Source organism: Dermacentor andersoni, chromosome 1 (assembly GCF_023375885.2).
Source record: "Dermacentor andersoni chromosome 1, qqDerAnde1_hic_scaffold, whole genome shotgun sequence".
NCBI lineage: Eukaryota > Metazoa > Arthropoda > Arachnida > Ixodida > Ixodidae > Dermacentor > Dermacentor andersoni.
This window is the reverse complement of record NC_092814.1, coordinates 146039694-146052517: the sequence shown is the minus strand read 5'-3', so window position 1 is coordinate 146052517 and position 12824 is coordinate 146039694.

Here is a 12824-nt window from a genome sequence, read left to right as displayed (position 1 = left end):
AATCAATCTTTAAGAGATTTTTAGATTAACCAGATCTTGTTCAGAAAATAGCCACAGCCAGGAGTGCATGCGTCGACTTTGGTGGCGGAGAGGAAGAAAACCGAAAGAAAGAAAAGAAGAAAGCAAGAAGGCATTTGGCCGCTCGAAAAGAGGTTAAACGATGAGGACTATCTACGATGGCGAATTCCTGGTTTTTGTTAGTCTCTTGACACGGAGCCACCCCTTTACCTCGTCTGTGGTTATATTGGGACTCGCGCATTAAGATATAAGGAAGAGACCTGCTTTAAGCGGAGCGGCGGTGCGCGCCGCCGTCGCACACCCCAATCGCTCGAAGGAAGGCAATAAAAGCTTGTCACGCATGTAGCTACGTTTCTCTAACAAATCAGTTAGCTACGACCGAGTTCGAGACAGTTCCCAACCTCGAAGGAGTGATCTCGACAATTGCTGACACTCGCCCTTCTAATTATCTTCTGTAACGTTTTCCAGTTTACGAATCTCCGCATAGTCCGATCGGAGAGATCTTTCCAACGTGAAAGCACAGCCTTGTCGCGAGGCAGCGTTGATCCTAAGCGCGAAGGCGCGCTATTAATGCTGAGCTGTCATCGCCGTCGAAACAGCGGACGGAGTGCGATGCGTTCTGTAATCGCGGGAACAAACGCTGGCCCACCGTGAGGACAGGCACATGCATAGCGGATATCAGTGGTCAGGTTGAATTGAATTTTGGTCTTTTACGTGCCAGAACCACAATTACATTCTGAGGCATGCCGTAGTGGGGGTCTCCGGATTAATTTTGACCCCCAGGGGATCTTCAACGTGCCCCCGGTGCACGGGACCACGGATGTTTTTGCATTTCGCCCCCATCGAAATGCGGCCGCCGCGGCCGGGATTTGATCCCGCGACCTCGTGCTTAGCAGCGCAGCACCATAGGCTGTGCACATGAGTGTGAGTGAGTGCATAGCCTACAAAAATATTGGTGAGTGAGCGTGAGCGAGTGCCCGATTATTGAAAATTGAAGCAACATGCTTACGGCTGCTTCGTTGCAATTTTCAGGAAAGAAAAGAGAAAGAAACGTTGACACATACCGTAACTGAAACATGTACGTAACGACTATGAAACTAGATAAATACTGATTGATTGATTGATTGATTGATTGATTGATTGATTGATTGATTGATTGATTGATTGATTGATTGATTGATTGATTGATTGATTGATTGTGTTCAATGTCCCCAAGCAACACATATAGGCCATCAGAATGCAGCTGCCGCAGCCGAGATCTCGTGCTCGGAAGCAGAACACCATATAGGCTGTGCGAGTATGAGTGAGCGTCCGCTTATTCTGCCTGCTTACGGTCACTGAACCGTCACGCGGCAGCTCAATGGATGAATGCGTTTGACAGTGTGAATACCCACAAATATACAGATCCCATGTCCAAGGTAATGAAAAATATTTTCACGGAAATAAATGCCCTCTATTGACGGCCAGCTAGCTTCTCCGAAGCGCGGATCCTGTCGGAGGGCGCGCGCGCCCAGAGGGCGTCGAAAGGAGGCAAACGAGCCGACAGGCCAGTTTTGACCGCCGCCTTCTACTTATACTAACCGCGTGCCGGCGATCCGGGAGCAAGAGGGGTCATCACGCTGCGCCTGATGGGCCGCTAAAGCGAACAGGCTACCTGCAATGCGCTGTGCCTCAGTGGCGCCTTCCCACCCTTCCCGAAATAAATGGCGATCGACAGTCGTGGGAGTTTTGATTGTTGCCAAAAACAATCTCATTGTTTTACGTATACCATACCATTTAATCGCTTCGAGGTAAATGTTTCGCCTGCTGCGCGAACTCGCAATTAAACGTGTGTTAAAACTACGAAGGCAGAGAGGGAGCTGGGCCGAGTTGGTAGCGGTTCGAGGTATGAAAATGCAGGCGTACAAAACACAGCCACAAGGGCGAAAAGGAAAGCGCAAACGCCGGCTATCAACTGAAAGGTCGCACAGTGGCACAAAACACAAAAGCTATCGGCGGATGTGCTCATGGGAAGGCTGCGCCAACCAGTCAGCCATGAACACGCATGGCCACTCTCGAATGATAATGGTTTAGGCATGACAATTCTTTATGAAAGGCAGTCTAGGGCTGACGAGCTTACTTATGCATGTGATATCGCTTTTAGTGACATGCCAGGCCTGCAGCGTAAGACGCACCTCTTCATACATATGTCTGAACAAATGGCTTCACTGTCTCCAAATTTAATACTAGCAATCGCGATAGTGCATTGAAAGGTTAGATGGTGGACCACTAGTAAATAATCGTTTGTGCGCAAATAGAGAGGGATATACACGCTTTAGTGATATGCTGGAGATGTTAGCCTGGCTGTTCGCCTGACATGCTACTCCAGGTGCTGGGTGATGATTATGACACATGCAGTGATAAACACTTAACAATACGTACAGTCACACACACATATATACACACTATAGAGATACTTACAAAGTTTTGTTAAGGCTCGTGGCACCGCAAGAACGTCAGCGAATTAGTGAAATTTCGTTAATTATTTGGATTTGCGTTTCCGTTTCTCAAGGAATAGGATTATGTTATCAGCATCGGGCGATTTTTAAAAGATTCTGTAAAACCTAAAAATTATCACCTCGTACATTGGAAAGAACAAAAGGGCATCACCAGGAAACCACAGCGCCATGTTTCTGCAGTTCAAAATGGCCATGTGGATCACAATGACTGCCGTGAAATTATTTGTTCAACTCTCCTCATTGCGCACGCGGAACCGCGAGTCGCGCAGCCGGCGTTGCAGCCCCCCTGTGACGTAAGGAGCGGCGTATAAAATCAAGTTTCGCCATATTACGCGCGACGAGGGAGTCCGTCTCGCCCCTGCTGCTGAGGTGCTTGGGCGTTCAATCGGGAGCCGCGGACAACGCGTCAATCGGTATCGGCTTGTGGCAAGAGGGAAGCGCGAGTGGACCGCGCGCTGGCTCCGCGTGCGTAAAAGGGAACGAATAATTTGAAGCCAGTGATTTTGGTCTACGTGGCGCTTTTCAAGTGTAAAGACGTGAAGGCTATTATTTCCTTCAACTTGTCGACGTAAACATGCGCCGTAACGTTTGTAACTGAGAAGTTGAATAATATAATTTTTTTTGTTTTATTGAAATGCATATTAGGAGAGGCTGCCGCCTTTATGGCGGCACTGGCTGCTCCTTGTCACTTAGCAAATAAAACAAATATGCGTAAAAAAGGAAGAATAATGGCACAAAATATGGCACTCAGTAGTACGCCAGATGAATAAAAACTATGCAGTGTAACAGTACATAAATCGCAAAGTTTTATGCACGAGTTCAGCGCACATTCGCATATATAAAGACATATATTTTGAATAGCCAAATACACAACACATGTAATTACCCTGTAAGCAGAGAACACATTGCGTAAAAATTATGATCACCACATAAATCAATTTATAACCCAGAACAACATTTACATCACTCATTTATCTTATTAGGATCAACTGAAAGTTAATATTTCCCTAAAATGCTGGGGTCTTCAAAAAACTTCTTCAAAGTAAGAAGGGCTCTTTTCTGAAGGCCCGCAGTATGGACCAATTATCTTTTTTAGCGTGAATAATCTTCTGTCTAAAAAAAAAAAAAATTGCTTGCGATACCCTTCGTTGTGGATCGTATTTAGAGCGCTCGAAGAGGAGATGATACACATCTTCGTCTGGATGGCCACAAGAACATTGCGGACTAGAGGCACCTTTTATCCTGTACAAGAAGTGTCTCGTAATTGCAGTACCAAGCCGCAGGTGGTGCACCAATGTTTCAAATTATCTGTTTGCTTTTAGATTATCCGGGATTGATAGGATTATACATGGGTCTATAAAGTATAACTCCGAGTTCTTAGATTGCTGATTAAAACAGGTAGTTTTGTTGAGGCAACAGGAAATCTGTCTCAGGAGCAGACGGACTTCACTACGCAATAGGGGAAGATTGATCATCATCATCATCATCATCAGCCTGATTACGCCCACTGCAGGGCAAAGGCCTCTCCCATACTTCTCCAACTACCCCGGTCATGTACTAATTGTGGCCATGTTGACCCTCCAAACTTCCTAATCTCATCTGCCCACCTAACTTTCTGTCGCCCCCTGCTACGCTTCCCTTCCCTCGGAATCCAGTCCGTAACCCTTAATGACCATCGGTTATCTTCCCTCCTCATTACATGTCCTGCCCATGCCCATTTCTTTTTCTTGATTTCAACTAAGATGTCATTAACGCGCGTTTGTTCCCTCACCCAATCTGCTCTTTTCTTATCCCTTAACGTTACACCTATCATTTTTCTTTCCATAGCTCGTTGCGTCGTCCTCAATTTAAGTAGAACCCTTTTCGTAAGCCTCCAGGTTTCTGCCCCGTACGTGAGTACTGGTAAGACACAGCTGTTATACACTTTTCTCTTGAGGGATAATGGCAACCTGCTGTTCATGATCTGCGAATGCCTGCCAAACGCACCCCAGCCCATTCTTATTCTTCTGATTATTTCACTCTCATGATCTGGATCAGCAGTCACTACCTGTCCTAAGTAGATGTATTCTCTTACCACTTCCAGTGCCTCGCTACCTATCGTAAACTGCTGTTCCCTTCCGAGACTGTTAAACATTACTTTAGTTTTCTGCAGATTCATTTTTAGTCCCACCCTTCTGCTCTGCCTCTCCAGATCAGTGAGCATGCATTGCAGTTGGTCCCCTGAGTTACTAAGCAAGGCAATATCATCAGCGAAGCGCAAGTTACTAAGGTATTCTCCATTTACTCTTATCCCCAATTCTTCCCAATCCAGGTCTCTGAATACCTCCTGTAAACACGCTGTGAATAGCATTGGAGAGATCGTATCTCCCTGCCTGACGCCTTTCTTTATTGGGATTTTGTTGCTTTCTTTATGGAGGAGTACAGTGGCTGTGGAGCCGCTATAGATATCTTTCAGTATTTTTACATACGGCTCGTCTACACCCTGATTCCGCAATGCCTCCATGACTGCTGAGGTTTCGACTGAATCAAACGCTTTCTCGTAATCAATGAAAGCTATATATAATGGTTGGTTATATTCCGCACATTTCTCTATCACCTGATTGATAGTGTGAATATGATCTATTGTTGAGTAGCCTTTACGGAATCCTGCCTGGTCCTTTGGTTGACGGAAGTCTAAGGTGTTCCGGATTCTATTTGCAATTACCTTAGTAAATACTTTGTAGGCAACGGACAGTAAGCTGATCGGTCTATAATTTTTCAAGTCTTTGGCGTCGCCTTTCTTATGGATTAGGATTATGTTAGCGTTCTTCCAGGATTCCGGTACGCTCGAGGTCTTGAGGCATTGCGTATAGAGGCTGGCCAGTTTTTCTAGAACAATCTGCCCACCATCCTTCAGCAAATCTGCTGTTACCTGATCCTCCCCAGCTGCCTTCCCCCTTTGCATAGCTCCCAAGGCTTTCTTTACTTCTTCCGGCGTTACTTCTGGGATATCGAATTCCTCTAGATTATTCTCTCTTCCATTATCATCGTGGGTGCCACTCGTACTGTATAAATCTCTATAGAACTCCTCAGCCACTTGAACTATCTCATCCATATTAGTAATGATATTGCCGGCTTTGTCTCTTAGCGCATACATCTGATTCTTGCCAATTCCTAGTTTCTTCTTCACTGCTTTTAGGCTTCCTCCGTTCCTGAGAGCTTGTTCAATTCTATCCATGTTATGCTTCCTTATGTCAGCTGTCTTACGCTTGTTGATTAACTTCGAAAGTTCTGCCAGTTCTATTCTAGCTGTAGGGTTAGAGGCTTTCATACATTGGCGTTTCTTGATCAGATCTTTCGTCTCCTGCGATAGCTTACTGGTATCCTGTCTAACGGAGTTACCACCGACTTCTATTGCACACTCCTTAATGATGCCCACAAGATTGTCGTTCATTGCTTCAACACTAAGATCCTCTTCGTGGCTTAAAGCCGAATACCTGTTCTGTAGCTTGATCTGGAATTCCTCTATTTTCCCTCTTAGCGCTAACTCATTGATCGGCTTCTTATGTACCAGTTTCCTCCGTTCCCTCCTCAGGTCTAGGCTAATTCGAGTTCTTACCATCCTGTGGTCACTGCAGCGCACCTTACCGAGCACGTCCACATCTTGTATGATGCCAGGGTTAGCGCAGAGTATGAAATCTATTTCATTTCTAGTCTCGCCGTTCGGGCTTCTCCATGTCCACTTTCGGTTATTCCGCTTGCGGAAGAAGGTATTCATTATCCTCATATTATTCTGTTCTGCAAACTCTACTAGTACCTCCCCCCTGCTATTCCTAGTGCCTATGCCATATTCCCCCACTGCCTTGTCTCCAGCATGCTTCTTGCCTACCTTGGCATTGAAATCGCCCATCAGTATAGTGTATTTTGTTTTCACTCTACCCATCGCCGATTCCACGTCTTCGTAGAAGCTTTCGACTTCCTGGTCATCATGACTGGATGTAGGGGCGTAGACCTGTACAACCTTCATTTTGTACCTCTTATTAAGTTTCACAACAAGACATGCCACCCTCTCGTTAATGCTATAGAATTCCTGTATGTTACCAGCTATATTCTTATTAATCAGGAATCCGACTCCTAGTTCTCGTCTCTCCGCTAAGCCCCGGTAGCACAGGACGTGCCCGCTCCTTAACACTGTATATGCTTCTTTTGGCCTCCTAACTTCACTGAGCCCTATTATATCCCATTTACTGCCCTCTAATTCTTCCAATAGCACTGCTAGACTCGCCTCACTAGATAATGTTCTTGCGTTAAACGTTGCCAGGTTCATATTCCAATGGCGGCCTGTCCGGAGCCAGGGATTCTTAGCACCCTCTGCAGCGTCGCAGGTCTGACCGCCGCCGTGGTCAGTTGCTTCGCAGCTGCTGGGGACTGAGGGCCGGGGTTTGATTGTTGTGTTCTTTTATATAGGAGGTTGTGGCCAAGTACTGCACCAGGGTGGCCAATCCTGCTCTGGTGAGGGAGTGTGTTACCGGTTCTGGTCACCGGCATCAGGCGACACTCCAGGCCTGTTTATGCAATTTTATCAACACGCGGATTTTTTTTTTTTTTTTTTTTAATCCGTTATGCGTTATTGTGCGCCTGATTCGCAGCTGGGTCCGCTGCAGTATTACCAGGAATATTGCAGTGCCCGGGTATCCACTGAAATACAATTACGTGATTCATTGCGCTTGCTTTTGTGTGTTCTTTGAGCGTCTCATACAATAGCAAAGTGTTCAAAGAATATTTCTTATTTCTTTGCAGTAATGTGAGAGTGGCTTGCGAATCGCTAAAAATAACCCATTTTTGCGAATTCTTTTCTGTTGTTATGAAACGCAAAGCACACAGGATTGCAAACAGTTCTGCCACGGTGGAAGATGTCTCTCGGGATAATTTAAATGTTTGCTCTTGCGCCAAATGTGGAATGACGAATGCTGAAGTCGAGGAATTTTTATGACACGAACCATCTGTACACATGTGGAAGTACTGGGGATATAATGAGTAAATTTGGAAGAGTGCCAGTTATTGTGCGGCTACCATAAACATGTCTCTCTTAATACAATCCCGTTGACTGATCATTCTACTTTAGGACTTGTTAACATCCAAGGAAGGTAACTAACATCCACTTTGCATAATTCAAATCTTGGCTATGATACTTTATGTTCTTGAACAACATCATGAATTTTGCGGCTGTTTCGTTCGGTGAGCGCGAGGTTTAATGAATGCTTCTCGTGTTGGGTTAAGATGCGATAAATATGTCGGTATGTTTCAACCATTCGTATGACTGGAAACCCCGTGACGTACTCGCAGCCCCCTTGCCAGTAAACGTTGAAGACGTTCCTCAGAAGTTTGCGATAAACCATGGAGAATAGGTGCCGAATAAGCAATGTCTTGTTTTATGAGTGCGTTATGAACTTGTAATAGGGAAGAGACATCGCAGCGTTCGACCGTGTAGGCCAAGCTCTAACATACCAGCAAGGACGTGTATATGACTTACAGTGTCGAATGCTCTTTGAATGTCCAAGAATACTGCTATTGCCACATTTCCACACATTCGTTCATGTTCGACGCATGTGACAATGTCTAATTCTGCATCTATTGTACACCGATTTTGTCGAAAACCGGTCATGTAGTTAGAAAACACAATTGTCTGTTCACACCACCATTACAGTCGACTGCCTACCACCTTCTCCATTAGTATGCAAAAACAGCTTGTGAGACTGACGGGTCGGTAGGCGTCAACACAAAGGGGAGTCTTTCCTGGTTTCAGTACTGGAATTACCCAGGCTAATTTCCATGAATATGGAAGAGTCTCTCTTATCCAGATATCATTAAATATCTCCAAAAGAGCCATCCTTCCTGCTGGACCGAGGTTCTTTAACATCACATGCGTAACACCGTCTAGGCCTGCGGTTGTATTTGTACGGCATGACGAAAGAGCACACTTCAATTCGTCTAATCTAAACTCACAGTCAAGTTGAGGAAGTTTTGACATATAGCACGCACGAACCTTGTATTCTGCTGGTGTTGTGTAACTTGTATATTGTAGGCAAGTAAACGGAATTCCTGGTCTGGATATAAGTTGACAGAATTCGTCAGCAACAGATGTTTCCGGAACGCTTCGACCTACGGCAAGGGCTCGGAAAGGATGGCTCTGGGTAACTGGAGCATTGAAAGATCGGACAATTGACCATATTCTGGGAACTAGAGTGAAAGGAGACAACGACGCGCAGTATTCTCGCCATCTTCTCGTACGGAATTTTTGTAAGCGTTTGCGCGAAGTTGACTGAAGTTTCTGTGCGATCTTGTAGTCATACAGTTTTCCGCTGCGGCGGTAAGCACGTTCTGCGCTTCTTCTAATTTCTCTTAGAGATTTATATTCCCCGTCAACTGCAGCGTATTAATTTAGAACAATAACTTGCTTTGTGCAGACCTTGTGACACTCACACAATATATTTGCAAAACTTTGCCAATTAGTATATTTTGGGTAGCGCCGGGTCCCTTCACTCCGTATGTGACGATGTTTTACCAGAACAAGAAAATTATCACTACCGTGTGTTTCTATGTCTGTTGACCATTCGACGCCATCAAGAAGGTCTTGTGAGCAGAGCGTAACATCTATACAGCTTGAGTAACGAAACCCGCGCAAGAACGTTGGAGGGCTGTCATTTAACACGATCAAATTACTTTTTTTCTGCGGCGCACTCTATATAATGCTTCCGCGGGAATCATTATATTCACTGCCCCAGATGACGTTATGTGCGTTGAAGTTCCCACAGACCAGCACATGTGAGTTTGCGATACCAAACAAATTCACTAAGCTGTCTACAGATATTTTACTAGAACATTGTAGATAAAGACTGATGATTGTGACGCATGTATTTCTAAAAGATATCTTGCATGCTACGAAGTCCGGTATATCTAAATCGCTCGACTGTATTAAATAGGACGGCAGGTCTTTTCTCACGCATAACATCGCTCTGCTACTTCCAGCAATACGCCATGATTTATATATAACATACTTTGAAAGATGAGTCATCTCGTACGCCTGCCTCCTGTATACATAAAACAGGAAAGTTATGTTGAGCTAGTAGTTTGCGAAAATCAGCTGACTTATTTCGAAGGCTATTAGCATTCCACTGAAATATGAAAACATTGTTGTAACAATTATTCATTGTAAGCCTGCCGTGGAGCTGTTGGTGGTTGTGGAAACACCAACGATCCCATAGAAAGCAGTGAGTGCTTTTACCTCTGGCAGGTTGTTTGCGTGTGGAATGGCACTGAGAACTGCACGCAGAGTTGTGAATAGCATGGGCAGGGTCATCTGTGCCACGAGTAAAGATGCGTAATCACCAAACGACGCTGAAGCTCCATGTGTGCTCGAAGCAGGTCGCTGAAGAGCTGACTGAGATGGTCGCTGGGATGACTGCTGTGGTTGAGGTGAATGCTGAGGTAGTCGCTCAGATGTTCTGTGAGGGTGCTGTGTCAATGGCAGAGAGCGTTGCTGAGAGGGTCGGCGAATTTGACTCTATGCCTGGGCAAGATGAGTAGTATTCTCTGAAGATCAATCGTGTCGCTCGCTGTCAGAACGTTGTCTACCTGAGGGATTTGAGTGAGTAGAATAGTTCGTTGAAAAGAATAGAACGTTGTCGACCTGAGTGAGCAGAATAGTTCAAGTTGTCCCCCTTTTTCTTTTTCTTTCTTGGGAGTTGGAGGCGCATATCTTACGGTATCAAGGTTGGGTGGGGGCGCATTACGAGGAGGTAGCCTTCCATATTTCAACTCATGCCTATGTAACTTTGAGGCAGCTCTGCTCTGAGGGCACCCGGAGTAGGAAGCTGTGTGGTTTCCGCCACAGCTGGCGGACTTTGGCTGACATACGGACTTGCATTCTGAATGGTTGTGGTCTTCTGGGTATATCTTGCAGCGACGTGGACTGCGCCAGTTCTTCACTAAATGTCCAAATCTCTGGCAGTTGTATCATCTCTCAGAGCAGGATCATGGCACTCTTCTACAGGATGACTGGTGAAACCCAAGTGCGCTCTTTGCGGCATTGGTTTGTCTTCTCTGAAATGAAGAATAACGGTTCTCAGAGGGCGTGATTCTATCGCTCCGTCTTCTTGGCGATTGCAGCGCGCCTGACGACGGGCAGATGTCACGTGAAAGTCCTTCAGGAAGTCAACCAGTTGTTCTTGTGTATATTCAACTGGGACATCCCAGTTGAAAAACACAACAGGAAATTTTCACAGTCTGTCGTATTTTGGGACGTTGTTTCTGTAGTTCTGTTGCCTGTAGTTCTGTTGCCTGTAGTTCTGTTGCCTGTAGTTCTGTTGCCTGTAGTTCTGTTGCCTGTAGTTCTGTTGTCTGTAGTTCTGTTGTTTGTAGTGTGATGTCCTGTAGTAGAAAGTTCTGTAGTTCTTGATCAATATTTAATTAAATATTGACAGAGACCTCCTTAAGGCTATGTAAATTTCTTAGTACAAAAAAGAAAAATATAAAAGTAAAAAAAAAATTAAAAAGTAACCTCTCCGCCTAGGATTCGAACTCGCGACCTCATGATTCCGAGCCCGGCATCTTACCACTGCACCACTCCTGACATGCTGTTCGAGTGTACATTTTGGCCATGTCAATAGTACGACGTGCTGATGCGCTGATGTTTACATTTGCATTTTAAGAGCCAAGATCCGCTATCCGCCGCGTCAAGTGCCGCATCTCTAGAAGAGCAAGAGTGTTCGTACCATCGACAGGTACATCGTGGAGTGCTAGAACATCGATTTTGATGTACAATATCCATATTAAATAAGAAATTCAGAAATAGACAACGTTGACTTTTAGGGTTATTACTGCTAGTTTCGACAGTTGTCTCTCGTTCTTTACACTTTTGAGCGCGCATATAATTCGTGTGTTCAATGCAAAATAGCTACATAAACATTCGTGGATGAGAGTTCTTTCTGATAGCATACTGGCTTCTCACGGCAGCACTGTACCAGATTAATGAGACCCGAGCGAGAAAGCTTTTCACGCAACTTTGTGGAACAACCCAAATCTTCTTTCCCGCTTCGCATAAGCTTGTGAAATATTCCTGGGAAATTAACTAATGTGTCACCAACTAACATGCAAGTCCACATGCATGTGTGCCACATTTTACCAAATAAAACAAAACGGATACGCAGCCATTCCCGCAGATGGTATGATTTTGATCAGCGGCCGATTTTGAGGAGGCCGGTAAGGCGTTGCTGGTGCCGCGTCGTCACGGCACAATTATAACTATTCGCCACGTCGACTTTAATACCGGTGTTGGTGCCATCAGCATTGCCGGCTTCAGAGAAGCGCGATTGAATACCGCGCAAGAGAAAAGTACAGTGTACACCACCGATGCGAAACTAACATACAATTTTAAAGGGCCGCGACGGAAAGCGCTTCTGTTGCCTTCGGAACTCTTGGCCGTCGCGACCGAATGTTTCTGCTGCGACGTCAGAATTGGTGTCGTAACGTCGGAGTCGCTGTCAGGATATAAAGCTGTTGTTCCGACTTCAGAACTCTTGTTGTCGCGACAGAACGTTTCTGTTGCGACTTCATAACTATTGGCCTTCGCGACAGAATGCTTCTGTTGCGACATCAGAATTTCTGTCGTAACGCCAGAAATGTCACTCAATTAAGAAATGTCAAGAACTTCTGTCGTACAACAGAATTTCTGTAGTTGCGACAGGAATTCCTCTTGTCATTTTCAACTGGGCACTACAGAAGCTTGTCGCATCGCACAATTTCAGTGCACTTCTGTTGTCATCATTGGGTACATGTTGCGACGATAGGTTTCCGTTGTGGAACAGTTCTCTGTAATACAACAGAAGTTAGTCCATTACTTCAGGAACACTTCTGTTATGACAACTGGGGGCCTGTTGCAATGATAGGTTTCTCTCGTACAACATTTTTCTGTAGTACAACAGAAGTTGGTCGCATTACTTCAGGGACACTTCTGTTGTGACAATTGGGGGCCTGTTGCCACAATAGGTTTCTGTAGTATTTCAACAGCTCTCTGTAGCACTACAGAAGTTTTTCGGGTTACTTCAGGAACATTTCTGTTGGGACAACAGGGTGCCTGTAGTGATGACAAATTTTTCTGTAGTACTACAAAAATCTGTTGTAGAGCTTTAGCTTTCTGTTGTAACAACAGACATACGACAGACTGTACTTCTGTAGTCACAACAAGAAATGTCTGTTGTACATCAGAAAAGTCTGTCGCTCCATCAGGAATCTGTAGTTACTACAGAAAAATCCTGTTGTACAACAGAA